The sequence below is a fragment of the Carcharodon carcharias genome, chromosome 10, assembly GCF_017639515.1.
Source record: "Carcharodon carcharias isolate sCarCar2 chromosome 10, sCarCar2.pri, whole genome shotgun sequence".
Lineage (NCBI taxonomy): Eukaryota > Metazoa > Chordata > Chondrichthyes > Lamniformes > Lamnidae > Carcharodon > Carcharodon carcharias.
Genome location: NC_054476.1, coordinates 9,706,687 through 9,720,334, shown reverse-complemented (window position 1 = coordinate 9,720,334; position 13,648 = coordinate 9,706,687).

Here is a 13,648-nt window from a genome sequence, read left to right as displayed (position 1 = left end):
CTGCTGAAATGGGCCTTGCCGCCATTTTGAGTGGGCAAGCCAATTAAGGCCTGCTCAGCGGGCCACCTGACGGGAAGCGCTATGCACTTCCTGTGCGGGGGCGAGGAGGGATTCCCCAAATGTCAAAGTGCGCTCTTTTGCATACATCTCCCTGAGACTAAGTGCTGTCTCAGGGAGAGTGCTGAAAGTTTTATAAACTTAAAAAATAGGAAAATAAAAAAATTATTAACATGTTCCCCCTCATGTGACAATGTCGCACGAGATGGGACATGTTACTAAATATCACAGAAACTTTACTAAAGTTTTTGAAAACAGACATGAAGCCTCATCCCGCCAATGGATGAGGTTTCATGTATTATCAGAAGCCCCCTGGGGCTCCTGGTCTGCTCACCAGCCTTAAGGTCGGATGGGCAAGACTTTTAATTGTTTTAACTACCCTGTCAATGTCCTCAACAAAAACAAAAATACCTGGAAAAACTCAGCAGGTCTGGCGGCATCTGCGGAGAGGAACACAGTTAATGTTTCGAGTCCAAATGACGCTTCAACAGAACTAAGTAAAAATAGAAAAGAGGTGAAAATAAGTTGGTTTGTGGGGGGGGGGGGTGTAAAAGCAAAAAACTGCGGATGCTGGAAATCCAAAACAGAAACAAAAATACCTGGAAAAACTCAGCAGGTCTGGCAGCATCTGCAGAGAGGAACACAGTTAACGTTTCGAGTCTGAATGACCCTTCAACAGAACTAAGTAAAAATAGAAAAGAGGTGAAATATAATCTGGTTGGTGCTGCCAGACCTGCTGAGTTTTTCCAGGTATTTTTGTTTCTGTTTTGGATTTCCAGCATCCACAGTGTTTTGCTTTTATCTTCGTATTTAATTGACTGACACTTCTCTTCAAGGAATGCCTACCTTGAAGAAGTTTTGCTCTTCTCTCCGTCAGGATTTTCATATCTCTCTTTTGCCTTGTCCCACCTATCACTGGCCCTCTATCCAGCTCTTCTTGTCTGACCTGCACCCCCCACCCCCAAACCAACTTATATTTCACCTCTTTTCTACTTTTACTTAGTTGTGTTGAAGGGTCATTCGGACTGTGTTCCTCTCTGCAGATGCTGCCAGACCTGCTGAGTTTTTCCAGGTATTTTTGTTTTTGTTTTGGATTTCCAGCATCCGCAGTTTTTTGCTTTTATCTTCCTGTCAATGTCCTCAATTGGCCTTTGACAGGTCGGCGGGTGGACAGCTGATTGCGCTGTCCCCCCCGCCTTCCTGAATATTTAAACGGGGCGGAGTGACGTCGGGGGTTCCTCCCAACGTCATCTGGCGTCATTTCGTGTCAGCGAGCAGGCCCCGCCCCCCAGCTCACCAACCCAAAAATTCTGGCCAATGTTTCTGAACTTCACCGGGCGAGGTGACGCAGTTCACCCCTCCTTTGAAAACAAACTAGTCTGAACTGGGAAGGCATGTTCATGCGGCATATAGTCTAAAATGCCAAAAGGTGTAAACTTGTTGATATCCTTTATTTTTTCTTCTAATTTGGAAAGTTATTTATGATGTTGGTTTTTATTCTCCTTGATTGGTGTCAGTTGCAGCTCAGTTAGTAGCGCTGTCCCCTGTGAGTTAGACAATTGTGGCTTCAAGTCCCACTCCATGGGCTGGATTTTATGGCCAGCCGCCGGGCATGTTTTTGACAGGGTGGGGAAGGGGGCAGGGCATGTAAATGAGGGGTGGCTGACCCACCCGCCTTCTTGCCCCCCCATGAGCTGTCCCCAACAGTACAGGGGGATGGGTGGGCTCTGAAATTGACAGCCCACCCAGTACAGTACAGTACAGTACAACAGTACAGGGGGATGGGTGGGCTCTGAAATTGACAGCCCACCCAGTACAGTACAGTACAGTACAGTACAACAGTACAGGGGGATGGGTGGGCTCTGAAATTGACAGCCCACCCAGTACAGTACAGTACAGTACAGTACAGTACAACAGTACAGGGGGATGGGTGGGCTCTGAAATTGACAGCCCACCCACCATATGGAAATAAATAATTAATTGGTCAATTGAGTTTGTTTACAAGCCAATTGACCCCATTATTATACTCTCCAAGCCATAGCATGGCAGCCCATTCTTTCAAAAAGGTTTTTAAAAGGGTGGGAAGGAAGGGGGTAAGTCTTTCTCTTAAATACTATATTTGGGGTGAGCCCCTGATGCACAAAGGGAAACCCCTCACCAAAGAGGGGTCTGCCCCCACTTCCTTCCTCTGAGCCAGCATTGCAAAACCCACATGTCCACACCCATCCCCCCACTCCCTAAGGTGTTCAATCCCTCCCCGCTCAATACCTCTGACTTATCTGAGTGCGGGATCCACTGGGGCCTTCATCCTGGACCTGCTTGCAGTCCTGGCAGAGCCCACCACTGAGCTCCGGTGCTGCCGGGGACAGCAAGAGCTGCCGGTCAATCAGATTGGCCAACAGCTCCCAAGGGTGGGACTTCCTCCCAGTGAGGCGCGGAATCCAACACTTTTCCTAGTTGTTACTGCCCGCAGCGAGTTATTGCTGTGGGGTGGACTTTTCTTCACCGATCAGTTTCCCACCAATTTTTCAGTTGGGTGTTCGACGAGGGGGTTGGGGGATGTGGTGGAGCGGGGGTTGGGGTGAGCAGGATGCCCTGCCATAAAATCCAGCCCCAAGATTTGAGCACAAAAATCAAGACTAACTCTTAAGTGCAGTACTGAGGGAATGCTGCATTGTTGGAGCTGCTTTTGAAAAAGATGTTAAATTGAGGACCCGACTGTCATCTCAAGTGGGCGTGAGAAAACCTGTGGCACAAGTTTGAAGAAGAGCAGTAGAGTAATCTCTCAATCAACATCACAAAAATGGATTATCTGGTCATTATCACGTTGCTATTTGTAGGAGCTTTCACACCACTCAAGTGCCGGGCAATGACCATCTCCAACAGCAGAGAATCCAACCATCTCCCCTTGACATTCAATGGCATGTCTATCACTGAATCCCCCACCATCAACATCCTGGGGGTTACCATTGACTAGGAACTGAGCTATACAAACCATATAAATACTGTGGCTACAAGGGCAGATCAGAGGCTGGGATTTTTGTGGAGATTCACCCACCTCCTGACTCCACAAAGCATGTCCATCATCTCCAAAGCACAAGTCAGGAGTATGATGGAATATTCTCCACTTGCCTGGATGGGTGCAGCTCCAACAACACTCAAGAAGCTCGACACCACCCAGGGCAAAGCAGCCCACTTGATTGGCACCCCACCCACCAGCCTCAACACCGACTCCCTCCACCGCCGCACAGTAGCGGCAGTGTGTACCATCTACAAGATACACTGCAGGAATTCACCAAGGATCCGTTGTCTGCGCCTTCCAAACCTGTGACCTCTACAACTTAGAAGAACAAGGGCAAGAAATGGATGGGAACGCCACCACCTGCAAGTTCCTCCTCAAGCCACACAGCCTGACTTGGAAATATATCCCTGTTCCTTCACTGTCACTAGGTCAACTCCCTCCCTAACAGCACTGTGGGTGTACCTACACCACATGGACTGCAGCGGTTCAAGAAGGCAGCTCGCCACCACCCTCTCAAGGGCAGTTAGGGATGGGCAATGAAAAATGCTGGCCTAGACCAGCAACACCCATGTCCCATGAAAAAAAGAGCTTGCTGTGTACAAATTGAATGTGGCATTTCCTATGATAACAGCGATTGCACTTCAAAAGTACTTCATTGGCTGTAAAATGTCTGGTGGCCAATGGAAGGTGCTATATAGATGCAAGTCGATTTTTCTTTCTTTGATATACTTATAAAGAACAACCGTAGGAAGAGAACAAAGAAAACTATGTTGAATAGTACCTGGGTGTGGATCCAAGAGCTTGAAGGTTAGGTTAAAAAATTCTTTAAGTGTGAAGGAAAAAAAAAGTGGGACACGGAGCATCAAATCCCACATTCATAAAACCTCCTGTTCATCCATCAGCTGTGCCCTCTCCAAGTTTCATGAGCTAATGTTCCAGCAAGTTAACTGTAAGAAGTTTGTCCTCACTTGCAATCCTCTCTTATAACCTTGTCCATGTACTATGTTATGATACTGCAGGTGGCACTTGCCAGGCTGACCAAATCCATAAGGGAAACTTGGTCGCACAATCACAATGGTTTGCAATTTGTATTTGATACAAGAAGGTATGTGCACTGAATCTTTTTTTATTCATTCATGCGATGTGGGCTTCGCTGGCTGGGTCAGCATTTATTGCCCATCCCTAGTTGTCCTTAAGAAGGTGATGGTGAGCTGCCTTCTTGAACCACTGCAGTCCATGTGGAGTAGGTACACCCTCAGTGCTGTTAGGAAGGGAGACAGTGAAGGAACGATGATATATTTCCAAGTCAGGATGGTGAGTGACTTGGAGGGGAACTTCCAGGTTCTGGTGTTCCCATCTATCTGCTGCCCTTGTCCTTCTAGATGGTAATGTCATGGATTTGGAAGGTGCTGTTGAAGTAGCCTTGTGAATTCCTGCAGTGCATCTTGTAGATGGTTCACACTCCTGCTCCTGTGCGTCGGTGATAGAGGGAGTAAACGTTTGTAGATGTGGTGCCAATCAAGCGGGCTATTTTGTCCTGGATGGTGTTAAGCTTCCTTAGTGTTGTGGGAGCTGCACTCATCCAGGCAAGTGGGGAGTATTTCATTACATTCCTGACTTGTGCCCTGCAGATGGTAGACAGGCTTTGGGGGGGAAGAGGGGGGAGGGTGGTCAGGAGATGCTTTACTTGTCACATGATTCCTAGCCTCTGACCTGCTCTTGTAGCCACGGTACTTATATGGCTAGTTCAATTCGGTTTCCGGTCAATGATAACCTCTAGGATGTTGATAATGGAGGATTCAATGATGGTAATGCCATTGAATGTCAAGAGGCAATGGTTGGATTCTCTTTTGTTGGAGATGGTCATAGCCTGACACTCGTGTGGCATGAATGTTGCTTGCCACTTGTCAGCCCAAGCCTGGATATTGTCCAGGTCTTGCTGCATTTGGGCATGGACTGCTTCAGTATCTGAGGAGTCATGAATGGTGCTGAACATTGTACAATCATCAGAGAATATCCCACTTCTGACCTTATGATGGGGGAAGCCATTGATGAAGCAGCTGAAGGTGGTTGGGCTGAGGGCATTACCCTGAGGAACTCCTGCAGTGATGTCCTGGAGCTGAGATGATTGCCCTCCAACAACCACAGCCACCTTCCTTTGTGTTGGTATGACTCTAACCAACTTAAAAGTTTTCCCTGATTCTCATTGACTCCAGTTTTGCTAGGGCTCCTTGATGCCACAGTTGGTCAAATGCTGCCTTGATGTCAAGGACAGTCACTCTTGCCTCACCTCGGGACTTCAGCTCTTTTGTCCATTTTTGAACTAAGGCTGTAATGAGGTCAGGAGCTGAGTGGCCCTGGTGGAACCCAAATTGGGTGTCAGTCAGAACGTTATTGCTAAGCAAGTGCTGCTCAATAGCACTGTTGATGACTACTTCCAGTACTTTACTGATGATTGAGAGTAGACTGATGTGGCGGTAATTGGCTGAGTTGAATTTGTCCTGTTTTTTGAGTACAGGACATACCTGGGCAATTTTCCACAATGTCGGGTAGATGCCAGTGTTGTAGCTGTACTGGAACAGCTTGGCTAGGGGCACAGCAAGTTCTGGAGCCCAAGTCTTCAGTACTATTGCTGGAATATTGTCAGGGCCCATAGCCTATCCAGTATCCAATGCCTTCAGCCATTTCTTAATATATGTGGATTGAATCGAATTGGCTGAGGACTGGTATCTGTGATGCTGGAGACCTCAGGAGGAAGCTGAGATGGATCATCCACTCGGCACTTCTGGCTGAAGATTGCAGCAAATGCTTCGGCTTTATCCTTGCACTGATGTGCTGAGCTCCCCCATCATTGAGGATGGGGATATTTGTGGAGCCTCCTCCTCCAGTGAATTGTTTAATTGTCCACCACTATTCACGACTGGATGTGGCAGGACTGCAGAGCTTAGATCTGATCCGTTGGTTGTGGGATCGCTTAGCTCTGTCAATCACTTGCTGTTGTTAACGCAAGTAGTCCTGTGTTATAGCTTCACCAGGTTGACACCTCATTTTTAGGTATGCCTGGTGCTGCTCCTGACATGCCCTCCTGCACTCTTCATTGAACCAGGGTTGATCCCTGGCTTGATGGTAATGGTAAAGTGGGGGATATGCTGGGCCATGAGGTTACAGGTTGTGTTTGAGTATAACTCTACTGCTGCTGTTAACCCACAGTGCCTCATGGATGCCCAGTCTTGAGTTGCTATATCTGTTTGAAAACTATCCCATTTAGCACGGTTGTAGTGCCACACAACATGGTGGAGGGTATCCTCAATGTAAGGGTGGGACTTCATCTCCACAATGACCGTGCGGTGGTCACTCCTACTGATACTGTCATGGACAGATTCACCTGTGGCAGGCAGGTAAGTGAGGATGAGGTCAAGTATGCTTTTCCCTCTTGTTGGTTCCCTCACCAACTGCCGCAGACCCAGTCTAGCAGCTATGTCATTTAGGACTCGGCCAGTAATGATGCTACCGAGCCACTCTTGGTGATGGACACTGAAGTCCCCCACCCAGCGTACATTCTGCGCCCTTGCCACCCTCAGTGCTTCCTCCAAGTGGTGTTCAATAGGGGCACTGATTCATCAGCTGACGAAGGATGGTATGTGGTAATCAGCAGATTTTCTTGCCCATGTTTGACCTGAGGCCAAGAGACTTCATGGGATCTGGAGTTGATGTTGAGGACAACCAGGGCAACTCCCTCCAGACTGTATACCACTGTGCCGCCATCTCTGTTGGTGGGACAGGACATACCCAGGCATGGTGACGGTGGTGTCTGGGACATTGTGAGATATGATTCCATGAGAATGACTATGTCAGGCTGTTGCTTGATTAGTCTGTGAGATAGCTCTCCCAATTTTGGCACTAGCCCCAGGTGTTAGTAAGGAAGACTGCAGGGTCGACAGGGCTGAGATTGCCATTGTCATTGCCTAGGTTGATGCCAGGTGATCTGTCTGGTTTCATTCCTTTTTTGTGACTTTGTAGCGGTTTGATACAACTGAGTGGCTTGTTAGGCCATTTTAGGGGATAGTTAAGAGTCAACCAGAAGAGTCACATATAGGCCAGACCAGGTAAGGATAACAGATTGCTTTCACTAAAGGACATTAGTGAACCAGATGGGTTTTTACAACAAAAGGCAATGGTTTCATGGTCATCCTTAGACTTTTAATTCCAGATTTTTATTGAGTTCAAATTCCACCAAGTGCCTTGGTTAGATTCAAACCTGGGTCCCCAGAGCATTCCCCTGGGTCTCTGGGTTACTAGTTCAGTGACAATAACACTATGCCATCACCTCCCCTTGAGGAGTAAGGAGTCCACCAAGACCTTTAGAGATTTCAAAAACTAAATTAAAATATTTATTAACAAAATAAAAGATGTCAAGCACATATAGAAGTATACAATTACATACTACTATAACAACTACTAAAATTTCTAATTGACCTGACTCCCAGTTACACATCCCCTTTATGGCAACAGTCCAAAGTAGATTTTAGATTTAAAACAAAATCAAAAAGTTAACACAGTACCCACTTGACAACGGAATTCCAAATGGCTTCCCCAACTTCAGTTTCATTACATAGCAGACTTATGCACAAATGGCTGGAGGCTTCTTGAAAGCTGTTTCACACACTGTTAGATCTTACATGACCCTCTCCTCACATAGCCTTCCGTTCTCCTGTATATATGTTCTCTCTCTTTAATATGTAAATTCTATTGTCCCACATGTCTTTGAAGCTGTGTCTTCCTCATTATATAGAAACTTCCATGCTGCCAATATTGTCAGTAACCTTTGGGAAAAATAAACACACTCCTTAGCCTTGCTTATCTGGTTTGTTGTAAACAGATTAAGTTCCCTTTGAAATCCAAACAATCCCTTCATTTATCTAAAAAGTAATGCAAATTCCCTTCACACTCCACATGCTAAGCCAGCATCCATGTTTACTCATTAGCAGCTCAAACACATTTCTACATCTAGCTTCTTTTGATTATTTTTAGCTTGCAGTCTAGTTGACTCTAAATGTAATTAAATCACACAGACAGAACCACCCATCCATACACCCATGAACCTATTTTACGATAAACCAGAAAAATATTATGAAAATTATTATACTTCTGTCAGGCCTCAATCCTTATGGAAAATGAACTGTCATAATTTTAAAAGGCTGCTTCATTTTTTTAACATATCTTACACTACTTACTATACTTATCTATATACCAAACCTATGCCATTACCAGGTGCATGCATTAACATAACAACATATATACACATATCTTTTGTATCAATTGAGGTCATTTCAGTATAGTGTCCAGGCTTTAAATATCCAATTTCCCTTTGAGTTTTAATCTCTAGATAGTGCATCTGCAATTAGATTTTCTCATCCAGCCACATGTAGAATCTGTAAATTAAATGGCTGCAGTAATAAACTCCATCTGAACAGTCTTGCACTTCGGTCTTGAAATTTGTCCAGAAATTTTAAAGGATTGTGGCTTGCATAAATATTGTTTCTGACGAATTGTTTGCAACATAAACCTCAAAATGCTGCAACGCTAACACCAGACCTAGAGTCTCCTTTTCGACTGTTGAATATCTTCTCTGTTGTTTAGTCAGCTTTCGTGGAAAACACCCCATTGGTTTCTCAATTCCAGTTTCATCTATTTGCAACAGAACAGCTCGAATGCCTTGGCATAATTAGGTACTGCCAAAACATGTATCGTGGTCAATACAGTTTCTAAACTGTCAAATGCATTTTGACATTCCTCTGTCTATTGAAACTTTTTGTTCTTTTTTAATTGTTCAGTCAGTGAAGCAATCACACAGCTAACATTTGGTACAAACCTCTGGTAAACCCACTCATGCCCAGAAATCTCAAAACATCTCATTTTGTTGTAGCCATGACGAAATTCACGATGGCTTTGACTTTCACATCTCTCGGAACCACTTTACCATGTCCAATGCCTAAAGATGTAAAATAAAAGCAAAAAATTGAGGATGCTGGAAATCTAAAACAAAAATAAAAATAAAAATACCTGGAAAAACCCAGCAGGTCTGGCAGCATCTGCAGAGAGGAACACAGTTAACGTTTCGAGTCTGTATGACTCTTCAACAGAACTAAGTAAAAATAGAAGAGAGGTGATATATAAGCTGGTTTAAGTGGGACTGAGACAAGTAGAGCTCGATAGAGGGCCAGTGATAGGTGGAGATAGCCAAAAGATGTCATAGACAAAAGGACAAAGAGGTGTTGAAGGTAGCGATATTATCTAAGAAATGTGCTAATTAAGGGTAGGAAGCAGGACAAGCAAGGTACAGATAGTCCTAGTAGGGTTTGGGTAAAGGAATCGAAATAGGCTAAAAGGTAGAGATAAAACAATGGATGGAAATACATTTAAAAATAATAGAAACAGGTGGGAAAAGAAAAATCTATATAAATTATTGGAAAAAAGGGGGCGGATCGGAAATGGGGTGGGGATGGAGGAGAGAGTTCATGATCTAAAATTGTTGAACTCAATATTCAGTCCGGAAGGCTGTAAAGTGCTGTTCCTCCAGTTTGCGTTGAGCTTCACTGGAGCAATGTAGCAGGCCAAGGACATACATGTGGACATGAGAGCAGGGTGGAATGTTGAAATGGCAAGCGACAGGGAGGTCTGGGTCATGCTTGCGGACAGACCGAAGGTGTTCTGCAAAGCGGTCACCCAGTCTGCATTTGGTCTCTCCGATGAAGCAACGCTTCACTTGTACCTCCTTCAATTTAGTCTACTGCATTCGCTGCTCCTAATATGGCCTCCTCTACATTGGAGAGACCAAACGCAGACTGGGTGACCGCTTTGCAGAACACCTTCAGTCTGTCCGCAAGCATGACCCACACCTCCCTGTCGCTTGCCATTTCAACACTCCACCCTGCTCTCATGCCCACATGTCTGTTCTTGGCTTGCTGCATTGTTCCAGTGAAGCTCAATGCAAACTGGAGGAACAGCACCTCATCTTCCGACTAGGCACTTTACAGCCTTCCGGACTGAATATTGAGTTCAACAATTTTAGATCATGAACTCTCTCCTCCATTCCCACCCCCTTTCCAATCCCCCCCTTTTTTCCAATAATTTATATAGATTTTTCTTTTCCCACCTGTTTCCATTATTTTCAAATGTATTTCCATCCATTGTTTTATCTCTACCTTTTAGCCTATTTCGATTCTTTCATCCCACCCCCACTAGGGCTATCTGTACCTTGCTTGTCCTGCTTTCTACCCTTAATTAGCACATTCCTTAGATAATTTCTCCACCTTCACACCTCTTTGTCCTTTTGTCTATGATATCTTTTGGCTATCTCCACCTATCACTGGCCCTCTATCCAGCTCTACCTGTCCCACCCCCCTTAAACCAGCTTATATTTCACCTCTCTTCTATTTTTACTTAGTTCTGTTGAAGAGTCATACAGACTCGAAAGGTTAACTGTGCTCTCCTCCGCAGATGCTGCCAGACCTGCTGAGTTTTTCCAGGTATTTTTTATTTTTATCTAAATATGTAACTTGTGCTTTTGCAAACTCACTTTTAGTCAAGTGCATCACCAAATTAGCTTCTTGAAGTTGATTAATTAGTTCTTCCAGATGTTGTAAATGCTCTTCCCACATTTGACTGAAAACTATCAAATCATCAATATAAACAGTACAATGGCTCAGTCCTGCAATTTCTTTGTTTATTAGTCTTTGAAATGTTGCAGGTGCATTTTCCATACCAAATGTCATAACTTTAAATGTATATAGTCCACAAAAACCGATATAGTCCTTTGCTTTCTCTGATCGCGGTATTTGCCAATATCTTCTTAGCAAATCAATGTTCGTGATAAACTTTGACTGTCCCACTTTCTCAATGCAATCTTCCAACCATGGTATAGGATATGAATCTACTTTTGTCGCTGCATTCACCTTTCGGTAATCCACACACAGTCTTTGTTTCCATCCTGTTTTGGTACCATCACAATAGGCAAATTCCTGTTACTGCAACTAAACTCGATGATATCATTTTGAAGCAGGAATTCAATTTCTTTCTGTACTTGTGATAACTTTACTGGATTTAATCTATAAGGATGTTGCATTATCAAAAATGAATCCCCTACACACATCATGTGTAGCTAAATTTGTCCTCCCCAGCTTATTGCCACAAGTAGCTTTGTGTGACTGCAATAGCTTCACCAAATCGCTTTGACACTTCTCTGGAAGGTAATTCAATATTACATTTACAGTTTTAAGTACCCCCTCATTATCCAATTTGATTAGAGGAAAATCAACTTCAGAATCCTTTGTTTCTACTTCCTTCTCCTTATCTACCACTACTAATAACTCTTTTTGGTCCTCTTCCCTGTCAAAGTACTTTTTAAGCATATTTACATGACACATCCTCTACTTCTTTCTTCCACCTGCAGTATTCATTAAATAATTTACTTCACTCTGTTTCTTTTCAATCCTATAAGGCCCACTCAATCCTGCCTTTAATGATTCACCCAGTACTGGTAACAAAACTAACACTTCTCCCCAGCAACAAAACTATGAGCTGTGACTCTCCTATCTGCCTTTGTTTTCATCACTTGCTCTGACATCTTTAAATGTTCCCTAGCTAACTCACATGCTCTGTTGAATCTTTCTCTAAAGTATGTCATGTAATCCAGAAGAGTAGTTTCCGAATTTTAACCTACCAATTTCTCATGATTCAACTCCCTTGAGCTAAACACTTCAGCTTCATTCTCTTCCATTCTCTCTCCCTGAATAACCTTATCAAAGATAGTATTAGCTAATTGAACTTCAGCATCTTTTCCACACCTTTTAACTTCCTCTTCTTCCTGTTTCAACCTGAGATCTCGTTGCTACACAATCTGGAAATAATCCAGCATGCTCTTTCTGCAACACCTGTGTTGAGTGCACCTCCACAGGCTGCTCGTCTACCATATGCATCAACCACATCTGTGACCCAGCTATATCATGGCCTAAAATAAATTGAACCCCTGCAATGGGCAATTTTTTCCACTACTCCAACAATCACCTCACCTGTTTTCCGCTTACTCTTTAAATTCACCTTCCACAATGGGATAGGTTTAGCATCTCCGTGAACCTCACCTTGTCCTGCAATACTCCCTCTGAACCACAAATGTCACTAACCCATAACATTAAGGATTGACTAGCCCCTGTGTCTCTTAACATTTTAATATCTTTACCTGCTCCGCCCCGTACACATGGAAAGACTTCCCCTTCACATACAAAATCTTTAAACCTTTCTGCAACCTGCTCTTCAGAACTCCCTTGCGTAAATTGTGAACACATTCTTTACCTTTCTCTGATTCTTCCTGCTTTACCTGTAAACAAACCACTGTTTTTTCCTGTGCCTGGACCTCAGACACACAGTGCTTTTACTTGCAGAACTTTTCTGCGTTGCAATTACAGCAACAGATTTTCCCTGTAACCTCCAACACATTGACTTTGTGTGCCCAACCTTATTACAATGAAAACGCCTCAATTTTCAAGTGTCACTTCTACCCTCAGCACCTTTTTAGTCTGAGTAAAATACTTCCTTCTACTCCTTCTCTTCACTGACTACCCACCATTCTTTCACCTTCCCACTTTCTATCCTTCTCTGATTTAAACGTGTGACGGAAAAAAGATTTAGATCTAAGAACTAACTCATAATTACCAACTATCTCTGCTGCTTGTCTTACAGTTTTAACCCTCTGTTCCTCCACGAGTTCTCACTACCGAAAAATTGAATCTTTAAATTCTTCCAAAAGATTAATTTTCTAAGAGCTGCCTTTAATGCCCATATTCACCAGTCAAAATTATTTTCGTTTTACTTTGTCAAACTCAATATAAGTTTGCCCAGGCTGTTTCCTTATATTCCTAAATTTCTGCCTGTACACATCAGGAACAAACTCATATGCACTCACAATAGCCTCTTTTGCTGTATCATAATCCATGTTCTTCTGACAGTGAAGCATAAACCTCAAAAGCTCTACCCACTAACCTAGACTGTAAAAGCAATGTCCAGATTTCATGTGGCCATTTCATCTGCTCAGCTATATTCTCAAATGAAATAAAGAATGCCACTACACCCCTTTCTTCAAACTTTGAAAGAGCTTGCACAAATTTAAACATCTCCCCGCTGGGTTTTAGGTTGAAGGTTTATTCATCATCAGAACCTTGCTTAGCATCTGAGATCTCCTTTTTAAGGTCCAACTTTTTAAGCTGGTATCCTCTCACTCTCTCCTTCTCTCTTTCCTCCACTGCTAATTTCTCCCTCTGGAGGTCAAGTTTTCACATTTCCATTTCTCCTTGAAATACTTTCTCTTTTTTCTTTTCTTTTTCTGTTGCCTCTAGCTCAAGTTCTTTCGTTTCCTTTGCTTGTTCAAGTTCAAGCTTCTTCATTTCTAACTGAAGTCTCACTACCTCCAGCTGTGACTCACTAGTGTCAGGTATCCTTCCAACTTCAAATGCTGTGCTATCAGTTCAACTACGTCTGCTTTCTTTACCCCTACAGGTAATTTCAACTGCAACC